The following is a 20,702-nucleotide window of genomic DNA, read 5'->3' on the forward strand; positions in this document are numbered from 1 at the left end:
CTGCCTACTGCCATAGACTTGCCATCTGGGATTGTTACCACCCAAATTAAGTGTATTTCTTCATAAGTTGCCTTGGTTATGATATTTCACCATGGCAAGAGAAGTATAACTATGACAGAACCAAATCTGAAAATAGAGTTAATATGACTTCTCTCCTTTCTTATTTATACTTTTCCAATTGTCTCATTACTAGAACTAAGGCATCCTGCACCATTCAGAGGCACTTGATAAATGTCTGTCCCCTTCTGCCTTTGCTTCTGAATTGTCACTTTCAACATCTGGCCTTGTATAATCCCACCTTCTGAGTTGTTACGAGTTCCATCTTGCCAACTAGACAATAAACTCCTATAGGGTAGAAGCCACCTTACTAGTTGTGTGTGTGTGTGTGTGTGTGTGTGTGTTACTAGAACTAAGATATTCAGTACTCCATAGAGTAACACTGCAAAGAAGGAACAACCTTGTAGCATTCCTAATTATAGAAATGCTTTCCTGCTTTAAGTTTGTTGTAGTTTTTATTGTATTAACATGCCTTCCATCTATTCCTGGCTTCCTTGGGCTTTTATCATAAATGGAAGATAACTTTGTTAAATTTATCTATTTAAATGATCACATGTTTTTATCTGAGTCTATTTATGTTCTGTTTATACATTTTAATATGTCAAACAATCCTTGTGTACCTGGAATAAAAAACCAACTGAGTTGGAATTTATGATGTTAGTGTTATTAGTTCAATTTTGCAAGTATTTATTAAATTTTTGCATCTATATTCGTATGGGATATTTCCCCATGGTTTTATTTTTAGGATATCCTTCATCTAGTTTGACATAGGTATTTTTAATGGCTATTTTATGTATTTACATTTCAAATGTTATCTCATTTCTGGTTTCCCCTCAGAACCCCCCTATCATCCTTTCTACCCTGCTTCTACAAGGATGTTTCTCCATCCATCTACCCACTCCCACCTCCCTGCCCTGGCATTACCTACATTGGGGAATTAAACCTTCACATGACCAAGGACCTCTCCTCCTATTGATGCTAGACAATGCCATCCTTTGCTACATATGTGGCTGGAGCCATAGGTCCTATGTGTAGGGTACCCTAGAGTCTTGTCCTAACACAGCTGGACTCAGCACATGCACTGTATTTCCCACACAGTAGGGCACAAATCCTTTAACTTGCTCCCTGAGGCCTACAATGTATCCTTTCTTCCTCTGCCCTATGTGTGCCTTCTCTCTGGATAAGGTGTTCTTGACTACCACCTGTCTAAATTCAAACAAGGTCTTGGATCTGGTGGTAGTAAAGATACTGTACATAGTCTATATAGAAAATGGATAGTGAAGAGGGAAGAAAGGAAAGAGCTAGTTTTTTACTTAATTCTAAGAACTTCCAGTTTTATCCACTAAGTATTAAAGGCCTATCCCTAAAACACTACATCATCTATTAGAGAAAGTATTATGGTTGTTATTTGAAATGTATGCATTGTTTTCAGATTTGATGTTCTCTTCCTAAATTAGTAGCATCTTTGAACATACTCTAGATAACAACAAGCAAAGAGGTGAGTGGATGGCAAGATCAGGGTCAAATTAATAATCTTTAAACTAACTTCCATTCATTAAGCAATATATTTGAATATGGGACCAAATGCTTATTATCAATGCATTCTCACTGTGTTGCCACATTTCAAACCTGCTTCTAAGAGAACAATCAAAAGCTGTTAGTTCTAGTTCTTGGGAATTAATCCAGGATAACCCAGATGATACATTCCAAGGCTGGGGAAGAGTTTATCTAGAGTACATAGTATTCCTTTCCTTCTATTCCAAGGCATGCTTTTGTTTTTTACTTAATTTCTCATGAATATAAAAATGTCTCAGCTAACAAAGGGACACTGCTTCCAAATATTCAAAGCAGAAATAAGGATAGCATAATGTGTGGTCTGACTTTACTTTACTATTAGGGTATTTTTGCCGTATGCCCAGAAAATTACACAGGTGACTATGCCCTGGTGATAGCATTTCAGTCCTGTCCTAGAACTTTCCTGTATCATCATTCCCTTCCTACTATCAGTCCTAACATATTCCTGTCCAACTCAACAACCTAGTTTGTTGGCCAGCTCAGCATGGTAGCTGCCTCTAAAGGCTGTGCCTTTCATACAATGGCCCAGATTCAGAACATTGATTTGACATTATACCACACACCTCACCAGAATATTCTGTTCTGGTACAGTAGTAGCATTATGTATATAATTCATGGAGGAATGTTATCATAGATCATCAGTACAACAGAATGGAGAGGTTTGGTCCCTTGGAATATGTTTTAGTCATGAAAGTTAAGCACTAGTGAATAAGCTTATCACCTTTAGAAAAGGGATGGAGTTTGAAGAGGGAAATTTTTCTTTTACTTCTATTCTATCTATGCAATGAAACCTCGATTTTTCTGCTTTGGAATCAGACATCAACTCTTATCAGATATCTGATTTACTTGACCCTTGTTCTTGAAATTCTCAGCCTCTAGAAGTATCTTATCATTCATATAATCAGAAAATTAATTCTCATACATAAAAGTTTAGTTTGGGCAATGACACCAAGAGTAATGGGGTTTCTATGGATATGAATTTAATACACTAACAGAACTCTTCATTGCAAGAAGGAGAACCAGAGACTTATTCATCTGTTTATGAGCCAATCTGAGGAAGCCTTCCTAGCCTATCATATATGGAAGGACCCAGAGAAGAAAATATTCTAGGGTTCTTAAGGAAGACTGTATGTAAAGAACTAGTCCAGAGACCAAGAGTAGCTGCTACTCAGCCCTGAATCCAGAGTTCTGTATAGCCTGATGAAAGATCTAGGACGAGAGAAGATGTGGAATCTGGGTAAGGTGTGAAGTGATTATACAGGATACTATACATAAGTAAGCTTGGAAAATGCTTGAATCAGTATCAGCAGAGAGTTCAAGTTTGTATAATGTGGCAGGTCTAAGAAATGGTTCAGTGGCACTCCAGATAGCTTGGAAGATATCCTTGCCTCAGCTGGTGGTCTAGTGGTTAAATGCACAGTGGTCATTTTACAGGGTCTGAAAGCTGCCTTGATACCTACAGGGTGGTATATGTTTCTCTTCCTTTTTGTGGTTCAACCATAGAGGCTAGATGAGTGTCAGGGTAGTTTGAGTAATGGATGCTGCAGCCAAGATAGGCAGGAAATACAGTAAAAAGAACTATGCAGTCCAAGACAGGGGAACTGTAGAGAAAATGCCCTGGAAATAATTGCTTTAGTGACACTGGAGATATGACTTGGGTGAACATTGCAAAGACCTTAATTTAACCTGCTGATTAGATTAGGCTGCATAAACAGAGGTCGATTTGATAATGAAGGTCTAAGGTTATACATTCAAGCCACCTTATCTTCTGCAAACATGAGTTATTTCCAAACACAGCAACATGAATCTTGATAAACCCAGAGGGTAACAGAAAGGAAGAAAATGCTCACAGAAAGTCTTCCTCCTTCTGCCCCTCCCTCCCTGTACATCTCTTTCAATACACATAGGCATGCTTGTGCTTATGCATGTATATTTAATGGTTGATCCTAATGTAATTACATTGTTAGTATTCAATCTCAGGTCCATTTATAAATCTCTTGTTTATAAACACAAACACAGTTAACCTTGTCCTACAATAAGTTTATTACAACCAAGCAATATTTTGTCCAATACCTGGAACTAGGGAAGCTATTATTTATCTCATTGGTTGTTGGGCATGGTTGTCCAAATTTTAGTGAGGAGCCATCATTCAAATTGAACCTTTCCATAGAAATATAGTTAATGAACATGAGGAAGCCAAAGCAATTCAATTATGTTATTGTGAGAACATTAAGACCAGTGTTTTGCCTACTCTCTAAACTCTTTTCTCTTGAATTCAATGAGTCCTAACACTCACTTCAAAATCCCAGGCTTCCTCTAAATTGAACTAAAAAGCTCTGAATCAGAAGACCTTTTCTCAGACACAGTCTTTACTGTAGCTGTCTAGGTGAAATTCATTTCACCCAATGTTTAAAATCCAAATTTTGTGTCATACTCTCTGGTACTATAAGCATCCTGTGGATCACCAATTTCTGTATCTCAAACATACCTTATGATCTATTTTTTGTTTCCCAGACCTTCATAAATACACTTAGTTTCCCCTAGATACACATCTGTTTCATTCTCAAAAATATTGCCTAATTCCTTCAAGTGTACTATCTCCCCTTTAGATTTTATAGTATCTCTTCTTTTCTACTGACTCCAAATCCCTGTCCTTTATATCTGTCCTTTAAGTTCTCCTACAGGTCAAAAGCTACTGCTTTTACCAAGCAATAAAGACATCCCTCTGACTTTAAAGTATTTTTCCTTCTTTTCAACTTATTTGTGAGTCCTAGTCTACCTTTCTCAGCAAGAGTAGGGAACCTAGATCATCTAGCTTCCACCCGACCCCTTTCTCCTTGAACATGCTTCACATTCACCTGGACTGATGTACAAATTGCCTAATCTCGACACCAATCTCTTAAAATATGTGGCTTCATTCCTTTTCAGAACATAAGGCAAACTTATTCTTAAAAGCATTCCATATGTGGAGCTGAGAAAACTAATTTGGGTTTTATATAACACATACTTTAATAACTATGTTCTCACAAGTTAAAGGATATTTATTTTATTTTAAAATACGTTATTTATTCATTGAAAATTTCAAACATCTATACAATGTGTTTTGGTCATATGCACCTTTTAGTAGCCCTTTTAACTCCTCCCATACACCCACCATCTACCCTGCCTTCGACCTTAATGTCCTATTTTCTTTTAAGCCAGGAGTTCAGTTAGTACTACCTGTATGTGCAAGAATAAATGCTACTTCTGTATAGATGTTCTCTTAGCACTGCTTTTAAGCAATTTATTTATTTTTTATTCTATAATCTCATTTTGTATTCTAGTCATTATTCCCCTCCTGGTCTGTCCTCTGACTATTCCTTATCCCATCCTCTTCTGCCATCTTCACGAGGATGTCCCCACCACCATACTTCACTCCACCAGACCTCCCCTTTCTCTAAGGTCTCAAGTCTCTCCAGAGTTAGATGCATTTTCTCTCACTGAGGCCAGACCAGGCAGTCCTCTGCTGTATATGTGTTGGGAGCCTCATATCAGCTAGTGAGTGTATGCTGCTTGGTTGGTGGTCCAGTATCTGAGAGATCTCAGGGGTCCAGGTTAGTTTAAACTACTGGTCTGCCTATGGGGTCACCCTCCTTCTTAGCTTCTTCCACTCTTTCCCTAATTCAACCACAGGAGGTCCCCAGCTTCTGTCCATAGGTGGTGGGTAAGGGGTCTGCATCTGACCCTTTCAGCTGCTTGTTGAGCCACAGAGGGCAGCCATGCTGGGCTCCTGTCTGTAAGCACATCATAGCGTCAGTAATAGTGTCAGGCCGTGGGGTCTCCCCTTGAACAGTATCCCAAGTTGGGCCTGTCACTGGACCTCCTTTTCCTTGGTCTCTTCTCCATTTTTGTCCCTGCAGTTCTTTCAGACAGAAACAATTCTAGGTCAGAGTTTTTGACTTTGAGATGGCAACCCCATCCCTCCACATGATGCCCTGTCTTCCTACTGGAAATGGACTCTACAAGTTTTCTCTCCCCACTGTTGGGCATTTCATCTAAGGTCCTTCCCTTTGAGTCCTAAGCATCTCCCCCCTCCCAGGTCTCTGGTGCATTCCAGAAGAAGAGGGGAGTTCAGAGAGGGAGGGGGTGTTGAGGGGATGATGATCCCTGTCTGCTGGGCTCCTTGGGGTTCCCAGCTGCTGAATTTGTTTGGAAGGGTCCCTTACCTGTTGCCCTGCATGCAGCAAAACTCCTCTTTTAAGCAGTTTTTAACATTTACTTACATAGTTTGCTTCACGTTTATTGTTTCTGAAATCATTGGCTTTTTATGTCACCTTCTTCTCCCTCAAAGGATAACCTATGCATTCATGTAATTCTTGGAGCAGCTCTACAACTCTTCAATGACATGCAAAATTTCTGGAGAAGCTGGGAATCTCACTCTGTTCCTGACCTCTCTCAGACTGCTTTAGCTTCTTGAGTGCTGGGATTACAGATGTGAGCCACTTCTAATGGCAATACCATTCCTTGGTGTGATTGGCATTAAACACAGTATTTCTGTATTTGAATGGGTGGAATTTGAGTCTATAACCCTTAATTAGGGAAAAACAACTATAAGGTCTTACATGTATGGAGTCAGGAGCCCAGAAAATGAATACAATTGTACATTTAGTTTTTATGCAGGTGCAAGAAACTTATTTCAAAGTGGTGATGAGATTGTATAAAAGTGAACTAGACTGTTGGGGGAGGGCGCAATGGGGGAGGTGGGAGGGAACACCCACATAAGGAAGGGGGCGGGAGGGATGTTTGCCGGAAACTGGGAAAGGGAATAACACTCGAAATGTATATAAGAAATATTCAAGTTAATAAAAAAAAAGCCAGATGACTGTAATTTCATGTTTACTGATGGGAACCAAATCTTTATGAAAGTCTTTAAGTTATAGGAAGAATGGGGTAGTGTGTTATACTTGCATCATATTTATCCAATTTTCATTTATTATTTTGTCAAAATAAAATTTATTTCCCCTTTGAGCCTTTTTGTGACATCTCCAACTGAACGTGATTGTGCTCCAAGTTGCCCCATAGATTATTATAGCTCTATCTATTAATTTTAGTCTCCTAATAGTTAAACCCTCCCTTTTGCTGTTTGAACTTGAAATGTACACACTGCTATATATTCAATTCATTTGAGGTTTTACTGTGTTTTCCATGTCTATATTAAATGTTTTATTTTTCTCCTTTTTCTTAAACATATGAAATAGTTATAAGACTTATTTCAGCTCCCTGGCCTGTTAACTCTAACGTTGATGTTGATGTCAGTTTTAATCAATTGCTTTTGCTCCTCAGTATTGATCTTAATTTCATGCTTCTTCAAAATGCTTGCTAATTTTGATTGGATGTCACACATTGAATTGTGAATTTACCCTGTTGCATTCAGGATATTTGTAATTCTATAAATAAATATCCTTGACATTTCTGCCACGATCTAGATAAGCAACTTTGAAACTATGTGATCTTTTTGGGTATTACTTTGAATTGGGGCGGGGTGGGGGAGCAGGGCTTACTAATGGCTAATATTGCCTTATTAGTAAAGCAATAATTCTCAGAACACTTTATCTCCTGTCCCCAAAATCATGAAGACTTTTACTCTGAGTCATAGGAAGAAGTATGTCCACCCTCACGTGGGTCTAGACTTTACTTCTTATGGAGCTATCCACTTCCGACATTCTGTCCTGCAGATTCTAGACACATGTCACTTGGACCCTACACATTCAGTTCAAGGAGACTGCCCAACTGATATATTACGGCCTGCATTATCTCCCAGAAAGTAGATATAGGGAATTATGTGGTTTACCTCTTTTTGCTTTCTTCTTCTCTAAACTTAGTGCTTTCCGTCTCCTGATGTACAATAAATTAAAAACTGTTATTTCATAGTTCTCATAGAGTAAAATAAAAATTCAGTCCTATAGTGTATTATAACATGGCATAGAAATCCCATAACCAAAAATGAAAAATCTGAGTTACATAAGCATGATAAATATCTCAAAATTTCAATCTTATTCAAATAAAAATCGAGATTAAAGGATGATGCAACACATACTTATGTTCCTATTGACTTCTTATGTACAGCTGAGAGTACTGAACAAAATTTCAAAAATAAATTTAGTCTTTGGCAGTTAAAATATAATTTCTTTGTTTCCTTATATATAATTTTATACTCTATCATTTATGAAACACACACCAATTACATTATTTTTAATTAAAAATATTACAAATACTTAAAAATAGGTTTTGGACTACCAAAAATAAACACATGTTTACTAGATAGTTTGTTTACAGTTCTGACCAACCTTTTGTTGGTTTCTACGCAGCCTCTGGCAAGCCTACTGCTTGTTTAACTAGAAAGAAAAAAATGCTATCCAATTAGTAAGCCATGATTAGTCATCTAACCTCCCCCACAGCTTCAAATACAATACTGCATAGAGGGAAAATAGCCTGATTTTAATACCCTCAGTTTAAAATCAAGTTTCACTTGAAAATGTGTATTTTGTTTAGCCCTTGATCAGACTCTCAAAGACATGGTTGCATCTGATATTTATATGAAGGACAGTATAGAGATAATATTGTAAAAAAAGATTTCAAGCATGCATTTTATAATTACAAGTGTCACAATATGTCTCCTGTAAAATCTCATAAGACATAAGTTACATTATCAAAATATATTTACCAGTCATTGCTGCCATTAAATGCCAATTGTGCTAAGAAATATACTTACTAGTCCCTGGTTTTCTATAAATCATAAAATGTTTCCAAAAGAGCAATTAGTATTTTTCATAAACTGTCATTCAACTCATGATTTCTTTTTGTTAATGAGAATATTTTATCCTACTTTTCCGTTATTGTACAAGTTAATATGTTTGATGTGAGATTTTTATACCTACATATCAATTTTTTACACTGTCCTTACTCATTCCCCACTGTCTCTTCCCAACTTCTTAGTGGTCTTCCTCACATTATGTATTCTCTTCTCTTCTCTTACCTTTTAGCTTGTTTCCTGCCTCTCAGAGTCATCCCTAACATAAATCTAGACTTACCACATGAGAATAAACATGGCTTCTTAAGTTAATGCATTATGAGAACTCACAAGGAAATATAATACAATTCATATGTTTATGAATGCTTTTTGCAGAACATAACTGCTCCATCTAATTCTGTACCACTGTAATGTTTTCATCCATCCATTGTCCTAATGAAGTCAGAAAGGTCACTTACATGACTGCCTGTGATTGGATATAGTTTGAGCCAGAATAATATATTCTTATATTCTCCCATTTAGAAGAAACGTATTATTTATCTAGATGAACATTTCTGTTTTCTTTCTATGAAGACTATCTTGCTAAAATACATAAATATCCAAGTTTCAGCAAACTGTTTTGTTCTAAACGTATTCCTACTGCTTTTCAGCTGTAAACTAGATTCATAATATTTTCAATGGAATTTCTTGTTGGTGTTTTGAATTTTGGTCCTTTTGGATTTATCAGATAGGACTCATTTTATAGCTCAAACTGACCTGGCAAACGCTGACAGCTCCTAAGTGCTAGGATTTAAGGCATGTACCACTATGCTTGAACTAGATTTTGGTGTTTTGAAACACAAGTTTATTTTCTGAAAAAAATAAGTGAATTAATTAATAAGCACAGATATGTTTACCAATACAATTTACCAACAACATTTAGTATTAATTTCCTTGCAACTTAGTGCTGTTTCTTTCTGCCATAATCTTGTTTCATTTTGTGTTCATTTGCTATATATATGTCAGTTATTTAGTTACTACTCTGTGCTATTAAACACATACAAACTCAGATCAACCTTAAGCCACTTTGTCACTTATGTGATTATCTTTAATGTCCATCTATTTTTACTTGTTCTATATATTTCTGTTACCTTTTTATATGTGCACATTTTCCTGTAGTCTGTAATTTTCAATACTCTTTTAGCTTTTGACATTTATCTATTTGTGTACTTATTCATTGTGTTGGAGATTAGTAAGGCCTAGTGTATGATCCAATTTTTTCTTATTTTTCCAAGAAACGCTTTGTGTTAATTTTAATACTATTTATTGTATTTCTAGTTTCAATTTTATTACTTTATATTCGTATCTATGATATTACTATTCTTCTTCTTACCTTGAGTTTAATTTGCTTATGTATAAACTATTTTAGGGTTAAAGTTGACATAATTAAAATATTTTTCTTCCATTATTATACAAGAATTTAATGACATAAATTTCCTATTAAACAGTTTTATTTGAGTGCCACTAATTACAGTACAAAAGTTATAATTTCCCCCAATATATTAAATATGGTTTAGCAAACTATATGTCATGTAATTTTCAAGTCTCTGTGTAGACTTGCCACAATAAGAAATAGTACTAATCAGGGAGGCATTTGCACATAATGTATTCAACAATGAAATCACTGATTACTTCTAAAAAAACATTGACATGATCACAGCTATTTTGAAGAAAAATCAATCTGGAAAAACAGCATAGATTGGAAGCATGAAATAATGCTCCTTCTTCTAGCTAGCTATGCCCTCTCCTAAAAGAAGAGAGTCTAAGAAAGGAAGATCATTTTTTCTAATCATAGGGGTCACTGTGTGTCCCGCGCAACCTCGCCAGCAAGAAAACACGCGGGGACATACGAATCCTTGCTGCAGCTAAACATTTATTGAATCTTAAGGAGAGGCCCGCGCGCCGGCATGGTGCGGCTTATATACACCCTAGCGCGGCGTATCCACACCTGATTGGTTGCTTACCCATGATCTCATTAGGCATGCCCCGGAGTGGGCAAAGACCTGGCACGAAGGCACTCTTGCACATGCGCACACAGTTAACTTCCCGAAAGGAAGTCGGCTGGCGCAATGGAAGCCAGCGCCATCTTGTGGTGGCGAATGTTATAGCGGCCCTCTACATCTCCCCCTTATTATTTTATTTATAACAGTCATGATCACCCTATCGCGTGCAATGAGGAAACCTCAGCGATGTGGAAGGGCTGATCAAAGGAATCATTGAGTCTCTCTCATCCCAGTGCAATGGATCCACAGATCCATGGGGTGCAAGGGCAGAGAACTCAGATACCGACTAATTCCTGAGCAAAGATAACCAAATTCCAGGGGAGGCCCCTTGTTCAATGGCCACAAGTGCTTGAGTGATAACGGCCTTGTCACGTTTCTGTTGAGATCTGAGTTTGCAAACCAACCATAGCATGAACACTAATCCACAGCATAGGGCTGCACCAAACAGAGCCACTCCCGATAAGTAGTGGGCACCTCATTTGGTCCTCCTCAGCTGTTACCACCAAGGGTCGTAGTCAAGCCGCTCCTATAATAAAATTTAGAATTCCCAATTGTTAGCAACTACTCCAGAAAGTTCACCCACTGTGCTTGTCTAACAATAGATTGGGGGAGGATAACTCCAGACACTGCAGACAAAATGTCTGCAGCAGTAATGGCTGCTACAATAGCAGCGAAAGTATCAAGGTCTTTTCCAGGACAGTTCAGGATCAGTCATTTTTCTCTGGAACAACCAGCAGACAATGGAACCATTTCTGAGATCTGTACAACCAGGGCAGAGTTCCCCAGTCCACAGCAGCTTTATGCAGGTGGCATTCCTGTGAAGCTACAGTCTGTAAAATGACAACACCAGTTAAGGCAGCAAGAGTCACCAGGGAAATGAGGGGGGCAGCAATGGCTGGAGTCCAGTCTTCTCCAGAAAGCAGCAGTGCACAGAGGGTCGGAGAGCAGGCCACAGTGGGACGGGACACACTCAGTGGTACCACTGACTGCAGCAACGCCAAAATCTCTGTGATGGCAAATGATGAGGGGGAATCTTCCATCTTCCTCTCAGGGCAGAGGAATGACTCTAGGGACCCGAACCAGGAGAGCTGAATCTTTATGCAACCAGGATCAGCAAGTCTCACCAACCACCTCTGGCAGCTGGCACACTCTTGTAGCATCCTGTAGAAAAAACACAAACATTCCCTCTTCCCCATATAAAATATCTGAACAGGATCATGTCAATACGTGGATCTTTCTATTTCACCTAGGCAGAAGTATGCCTAATTGTAGGGTACCATAAACTTTGGCATCCAAATTTTAAAATTAAAATAAAAGGAGCATTATTTAGCATACAGGGATAACTCCCCCTTTTTATTTATTAAGATATAGTAAAGATATTATTTATTAAGGTAAGTCCTCGAGGATTAAATTGACGACACTGAGCACTTGCATTTATAAATTGACTTGTATATCAAATTATTGTCTCTAGCATTATTGTTTTGGATATATAAAGAATAAGATTTTTTGACTAATTTTTCCTATGTAAGGCCTATAATCTGCCTGGTATCATTGTCCTCCCTTGTTAAGGAGTCTAGGCAATCCAGTTTGAGTTCTTAAATGGCCTATTAAGGAACAGTACTTAGTGCTCTTAACCACTAAGCCATTTCTCTAGCACCTCACAAACTTTATTTACCTAAACATAAGCATTAATTAGAAATGTCAAAACCTGTAAATATTGTCCAGATTTCAGTCGTACTAGAAATCCCTGAGCTGGCAGGGTGAGGCTGGGAATTGAAAGTAAGCAAATGGAGTCTTCTTCTTTTCATATCAACTCTATTACCATTTTCAAAGTTAGGTATGAGCCTAAGGTTTAATTTAGTTGTCTGAGCCAGAGCACTGAAAGGACAGTGAGTTGTCAGACATTCACACTGAAATCACTCATTGATTTTAAGTAGAAAACCTGTCTCTAATAAAGCATTAAGTAATTGAAATCAATTGTAAACCACAAGCCACACATTGGCTATCAGTATGTGAATTGAAAGCTTGATTTAAAAACAGTGGCTAAACCACGGAATTTGATAATCTGTGTTGAAGCAAGAGAAACTCAAGAGAATAAACAAGTGATCTAATCATATATGTAGCCTTTTCATTAGATGAACCACCTATAAATACAGTAAGCGCATTTCCTATGGGTTGTATGCACAAATGTACAGGAAGTACAAAAGCATGTAAAGAGTAAAATTATCAATTTTGCCTGAAAAAATTGTATATGTAATAGGCCAAATATCAGTATTTTGTAATAACCAATTTGATTGTTGTTTGGAATAAGATATGTTTTACCAGGTTTCTTTTTAAAATATTTCCCTGAATCTAGCCTACAATTTTGTATTAACAGAACTTAAGCTTTACCTCCAATGTGGATAACAAAGGCTTAAGTCCTCTGGTAAGGTGAGGTACTTAGCCAATTAACATATCCTTAGAAGTTTAAAATTAGTTTCAAATAATCTTTTCTGGAGTAGTGTAACAGCTACTCCCCAAATATTAAAGCTCATTTTGAGAGCAGAAGTTTGTAGTAAAAATTTCCATATACACTGAAAGATTTAAAGTTCTAACTTCTTACATTGAAGAAGCAACAAAATTACATAATATAAGGCTGTTAGCCATTTCTAATGATATCACTTTATGGGCTCTCTAAAATTATAAGCAAGCTCACAAAATGAAAACTCAAAATCAATCTTCTAAATCTATCTTGAAAATGGCAGTTGGAGTAAACAGTCTGGCTGTAATGTTCTCACAAGTTCCAAAACCTCATCAATCCTTTGTAAATCCTGTAACAATCTCTACCTGTTTAATTTTTTCTTAATTAAAAATAAGTTTGAGTTAGTCAATGTAACACTGGCAATCCTTAATCACAATCTTTCAGTTCTCCTTGTAACACCAGAGCACAGCCACAATTTTGGAAAGTCACCTGAGTTCTGAGTACTGACTAGGCAGCTGTTCTTGGGGCAGTGGAATTAGCATCAAAATACAGATAGCTTCAGGGCAAACGACAACTTTGGAAAGCAAAACTCCACCTCCAACAATCTAGTACAAAGTTTGACTACCAATTCCTATATATGAACGCACGATGGTGTGGTCTCTAATACCTCAACAAAGAGACAATGTCCTAAATTCTTTTAGAAGCCTGGTTTCTAGAATAAGAATTCCATAAAAATATTATCTCGGCTGCCGCCGGCGGAGAGCTCGTAGGCAGCACCCCATGAGCAAACTTGAGCCTCCGGACCACAGGTAAGACCAACTTTTCTGCTGCAAGAGACCTGCCTGGTGAACTCAGGACACAAGGCGGCAGAATTCCTCTAGCACCGGGCAATTCCGCTGATCACAGGGCGCCCCAAACCCGCGGATCCTGGCCACAGCAGCTCTCTGCTCCCAAACCACATGGGAGAGAAACCTCACCGCCTGGTCAGGTGGGCACTCCTGAGGCTGCAGAGCGGAAGAGACCACCAACACTGCCCACCCCTGCCCACATCCCTGGCCCAAGAGGAAACTGTCTAACCTCTGGGTTCCCGTGGGGAGGGCACAGGAGCAGCAGGACCCCTGCACATGAGACATTGCCAGGAACCTGAAGGGACAGACCAGATAAACAGTTCTCTGCACCCAAATCCCGTGGGAGGGAGAGCTAAACCTTCAGAGAGGCAGACACGACTGGGAAACCAGAAGAGACTGCACTCTGCACACATCTCTGACGCCACAGGAAAACACCAAACGCCATCTGGAACCCTGGTGCACGGAGGCTCCCAGAAACAGCGGCGCAGATCTTCCTGGTTGCTGCCTCCACGGAGAGCTCGTAGGCAGCACCCCACGAGCAAATGTGAGCCTCGGGACCACAGGTAAGAACAACTTTTATGCTGCAAGTGACCTGCCTGGTGAACACCAGACACAGGCCCACAGGAACAGCTGAAGACCTGTAGATAGGAAAAACTACATGCCCAAAAGCAGAACACTCTGTCCCCATAACTGGCTGAAAGAAAACAGTTAAACAGGTCTACAGCACTCCTGACACACAGGCTTATAGGACAGTCTAGCCACTGTCAGAAATAGCAGAAGAAAGTAACACTAGAGATAATCTGATGGCGAGAGGCAAGCGCAGGAACCCAAGCAACAGAAACCAAGACTATATGACATCATTGGAGCCCAATTCTCCCACCAAAGCAAACACGAATATCCAAACACACCAGAAAAGCAAGATCTAGTTTCAAAATCATATTTGATCATGATGCTGGAGGACTTCAAGAAAGACGGAAGAACTCCCTTAGAGAACAAGTAGAAGCCTACAGAGAGGAATCGCAAAAATCCCTGAAAGAATTCCAGGAAAACACAATCAAACAGTTGAAGGAATTAAAAATGGAAATAGAAGCAATCAAGAAAGAACACATGGAAACAACCCTGGATATAGAAAATCAAAAGAAGAGACAAGGAGCTGTAGATACGAGCTTTACCAACAGAATACAAGAGATGGAAGAGAGAATCTTAGGAGCAGAAGATTCCATAGAAATCATTGACTCAACTGTCAAAGATAATGTAAAGCAGAAAAAACTACTGGTCCAAAACATACAGGGAATCCAGGACTCAATGAGAAGATCAAACCTAAGGATAATAGGTATAGAAGAGAGGAAGACTCCCAGCTCAAAGGACCAGTAAATATCTTCAACAAAATCATAGAAGAAAACTTCCTAACCTAAAAAGAGATACCCATAGGCATACAAGAAGCCTACAGAACTCCAAATAGATTGGACCAGAAAAGAAACACCTCCTGTCACATAATAGTCAAAACACCAAATGCAAAAAAATAAAGAAAGAATATTAAAAGAAGTAAGGGAAAAAGGTCAAGTAACATATAAAGGCAGACCTATCAGAATTACACCAGACTTTTCGCCAGAAACAATGAAAGCCAGAAGATCCTGGACAGATATCATACAGACCCTAAAAGAACACAAATGCCAGCCTGGGTTACTGTATCCTGCAAAACTCTCAATTAACATAGATGGAGAAACCAAGATATTCCATAACAAAACCAAATTTACACAATATCTTTCTACAAATCCAGCACTACAAAGGATAATAAATGGTAAAGCCCAACATAAGGAGGCAAGCTATACCCTAGAAGAAGCAAGAAACTAATCGTCTTGGCAACAAAACAAAGAGAAAAAAAGCACACAAACATAACCTCACATCCAAATATGAATATAACAGGAAGCAATAATCACTATTCCTTAATATCTCTCAACATCAATGGCCCTAACTCCCCAATAAAAAGACATAGATTAACAAACTGGATATGCAATGAGGACCCTGCATTCTGCTGCCTACAGGAAACACACCTCAGAGACAAAGACAGACACTACCTCAGAGTGAAAGGCTGGAAAACAACTTTTTTCAAGCAAATGGTCAGAAGAAGCAAGCTGGAGTAGCCATTCTAATATCAAATAAAATCAATTTTCAACTAAAATTCATCAAAAAGATAAGGAAGGACACTTCATATTCATCAAAGGAAAATCCACCAAGATGAACTCTCAATCCTAAATATCTATGCCCCAAATACAAGGCACCTACATAAAAAAGAAACCTTACTAAAGCTCAAAACACACATTGCACCTCACACAATAATAGTAGGAGATTTCAACACCCCACTCTCATCAATGGACAGATCATGGAAACAGAAATTAAACAGAGACATAGACAGACTAAGAGAAGTCATGAGCCAAATGGACTTAACAGATATTTATAGAACATTCTATCCTAAAGCAAAGGATATACCTTCTTCTCAGTTCCTCATGGTACTTTCTCCAAAATTGACCATATAATTGGTCAAAAAACAGGCCTCAACAGATACAGAAAGATAGAAATAATCCCATGCGTGCTATCGGACCACCACGGCCTAAAGCTGGTCTTCAATAACAATAAGGGAAGAATGCCCACATATACGTGGAAATTGAACAATGCTCTACTCAATGATAACCTGGTCAAGGAAGAAATAAAGAAAGAAAATAAAGACTTCTTAGAATTTAATGAAAATGAAGGTACAACATACCCAAACTTATGGGACACAATGAAAGCTGTGAAAGAGGAAAACTCAGCTCTGAGTGCCTACAGAAAGAAACAGGAAAGAGCATATGTCAGTAGCTTGACAGCACACCTAAAAGCTCTAGAACAAAAAGAAGCAAATACACCCAGGAGGAGTAGAAGGCAGGAAATAATCAAACTCAGAGCTGAAATCAACCAAGTAGAAACAAAAAGGACCATAGAAAGAATCAACAGAACCAAAAGTTGGTTCTTTGAGAAAATCAACAAGATAGATAAACCCTTAGCCAGACTAACGAGAGGACACAGAGAGTGTATCCAAATTAACAAAATCAGAAATGAAAAGGGAGACATAACTACAGATTCAGAGGAAATTCAAAAAAATCATCAGATCTTACTATAAAATACAATATTCAACAAGACTTGAAAATCTGCAGAAAATGTACAATTTCCTAGACAGATACCAGGTACCTTAGTTAAATCAGGAACAGATAAACCAGTTAAACAACCCCATAACTCCTAAAAATAGAAGCAGTCATTAAAGGTCTCCCAACCAAAAAAGAGCCCAAGTCCAGATGGGTTTAGTGCAGAATTCTATCAGACCTTCATAGAAGATCTCATACCAATATTATCCAAACTATTCCACAAAATTGAAACAGATGGAGCACTACAAATTCCTTCTATGAAGCCACAATTACTCTTATACCTAAACCACAAAGACCAACAAAGAAAGAGAACTTCAGACCAATTTCCCTTATGAATATCGATGCAAAAATACTCAATAAAATTCTGGCAAACCGAATCCAAGAGCACATCAAAACAATCATCCACCATGATCAAGTAGGCTTCATCCCAGGCATGCAGGGATGGTTTAATATATGGAAAACCATCAACGTGATCCATTATATAAACAAACTGAAAGAACAAAACCACATGATCATTTCATTAGATGCTGAGAAAGCATTTGACAAAATTCAACACCCCTTCATGATAAAAGTCCTGGAAAGAATAGGAATTCAAGGCCCATACCTAAACATAGTAAAAGCCATATACAGCAAACCAGTTGCTAACATTAAACTAAATGGAGAAACTTGAAGCAATCCCACTAAAATCAGGGACTGACAATGCTGCCCACTCTCCCTACTTATTCAATATAGTTCTTGAAGTTCTAGCCAGAGCAATCAGACAACAAAAGGAGGTCAAGGGGATACAGATCGGAAAAAAGAAGTCAAAATATCACTATTTGCAGATGATATGATAGTATATTTAAGTGATCCCAAAAGTTCCACCAGAGAACTACTAAAGCAGATAAACAACTTCAGCAAAGTGGCTGGGTATAAAAATAACTGAAATAAATCAGTAGCCTTCCTCTACACAAAAGAGAAACAAGCCGAGAAAGAAATTAGGGAAACGACACCCTTCCTAATAGACCCAAATAATATAAAGTACCTCGGTGTGACTTTAACCAAGCAAGTAAAAGATTTGTACAATAAGAACTTTAAGACTCTGAAGAAAGAAATTGAAGAAGACCTCAGAAGATGGAAAGATCTCCCCTGCTCATGGATTGGCAGGATTAATATAGTAAAAAATGGCCCATTTTACCAAAAGCGATCTACAGATTCAATGCAATCCCCATCAAAATACCAATCCAATTCTTCAAAGAGTTAGACAGAACAATTTGCAAATTCATCTGGAATAACAAAAAAATCCCAGGATAGCTAAAACTATCCTCAACAATAAAAAGGACTTCAGGGGGAATCACTATCCCTGAACTCAAGCAGTATTACAGAGCAATAGTGATAAAAAGTGCATGGTATTGGAACAGAGACAAACAGATAGTCCAATGGAACAGAATTGAAGACCCAGAAATGAACCCACACACCTATGGGTACTTGATTTTTGACAAAGGAGCCAAAACCATCCAATGGAAAAAAGATAGCATATTCAGCAAATGGTGCTGGTTCAACTGGAAGTCAACATGTAGAAGAATGCAGATCGATCCATGCTTATCACCCTGTACAAAGCTTAAGTCCAAGTGGATCAAGGACCTCCACATCAAACCAGACACACTCAAACTAATAGAAGAAAAACTAGGGAAGCATCTGGAACACATGGGCACTGGAAAAATTTCCTGAACAAAATACCAATGGCTTATGCTCTAAGATCAAGAATCGACAAATGGGATCTCATAAAACTGCAAAGCTTCTGTAAGGCAAAGGACACTGTGGTTAGGACAAAACGGCAACCAACAGATTGGGAAAAGATCTTTACCAATCCTACAACAGATAGAGGCCTTATATCCAAAATATACAAAGAACTCAAGAAGTTAGACTGCAGGGAGACAAATAACCCTATTAAAAAATGGGGTTCAGAGCTAAACAAAGAATTCACAGCTGAGGAATGCTGAATGGCTGAGAAACACCTAAAGAAATGTTCAACATCTTTAGTCATAAGGGAAATGCAAATCAAAACAACCCTGAGATTTCACCTCACACCAGTGAGAATGGCTAAGTTCAAAAAAACTCAGGTGACAGCAGATGCTGGCGGTGCGGAGAAAGAGGAACACCTCCATTGTTGGTGGGATTGCAGACTGGTACAACCATTCTGGAAATCAGTCTGGAGGTTCCTCAGAAAATTGGACATTGAACTGCCTGAGGATCCAGCTATACCTCTCTTTGGGCATATACCCAAGATGCCCCAACATATAAAAAAAGACACGTGACCCACTATGTTCACTAGAAGCCTTATTTATAATTAGCCAGAAGCTGGAAAGAACCCAGATGCCCTTCAACAGAGGAATGGATACCGAAAATGTGGTACATCTACACAATGGAATATTACTCAGCTATCAAAACAATGACTTTATGAAATTAAGAGGCAAATGGTTGGAACTGGAAAATATCATCCTGAGTGAGGTAACCCAATCACAGAAAAACACATGGTATGCACTCATTGATAAGTGGCTATTAGCCCAAATGCTTGAATTACCCTAGTTGCCTAGAACAAATGAAACTCAAGACGGATGATCAAAATGTGAAGGCTTCACTCCTTCTTTAAAAGGGGAACAAGTATACCCTTGGCAGGGAATAGGGAAGCAAAGATTTAAACAGAGGCAGAAGGAACACCCATTCAGAGCCTGCCCAACATGTGGCCCATACATATACAGCCACCCAATTAGACAAGATGGATGAAGCAAAGAAGTGCAGGCCGACAGGAGCTGGATGTAGATCTCTCCCGAGAGACACAGCCAGAATACAGCAAATACAGAGGCGAATGCCAGCAGCAAACCACTGAACTGAGAATAGGACCCCCGTTGAAGGAATCAGAGAAAGAACTGGAAGAGCTTGAAGGGGCTCGAGACGCCATATGTACAACAATGCTAAGCAACCAGAGCTTCCAGGGACTAAGCCAATACCTAAAGACTATACCTAGACTGACCCTGGACTCTGATCTCATAGGTAGCAATGAATATCCTAGTAAGAGCACCAGTGGAAGGAAGCCCTGGGTCATGGTAAGACTGAAACCCCAGTGAACTAGATTGTTGGGCTGAGGGCGCAAGTGGGGGAGGATGGGGGGAACACCATAAAGAAGGGAGGGGAGGGAGGCGATGTTTGCCCGAAAACCGGAAAGGAATAACACTTGAAATGTATATAAGAAATACTCAAGTTAATAAAATAAATAAATAAATAAATAAAATATTATCTCAATTTAGACCTGTTTCCTGGGTTTGCTCATGCCACATGTCTAGAATGACTCCATCCAAATTTTTCAGGCTTTATGTCAACTTTCTGTTGCCAATGTTATACCTTTTAACCATATCCAACTTAAAAGCCAACAATCTCTATTGACCAAGGCAAATAGAGCATATTTACACATTTAAAACCAATGAGAAACAAAATTGAAGGCTATACACATATCTTTAATATTTAGACCAAACACCATTTTTACCTTTTTAGCTATGATTTAAGAGAAGCACCTTGTCACCTGTTGAGTCAAATAATAAGTCAGGGATTTCTGGCTAAGAGAAAATAGTTAGCTTTGTACCCAAGAAGCTGAGAAGTCACGCTTTATGATCAGCTCGTGCAGACGCTTAGCCTCTGGGCAGCTTCTCCAGCTAGCCTAGACTCCTGGCTGTGGAAGAGGGCTCTAAAGGCCTGATTGAAACTGTTTTTATT

This window comes from Rattus rattus, chromosome X, assembly GCF_011064425.1.
Source record: "Rattus rattus isolate New Zealand chromosome X, Rrattus_CSIRO_v1, whole genome shotgun sequence".
NCBI classification, from domain to species: domain Eukaryota; kingdom Metazoa; phylum Chordata; class Mammalia; order Rodentia; family Muridae; genus Rattus; species Rattus rattus.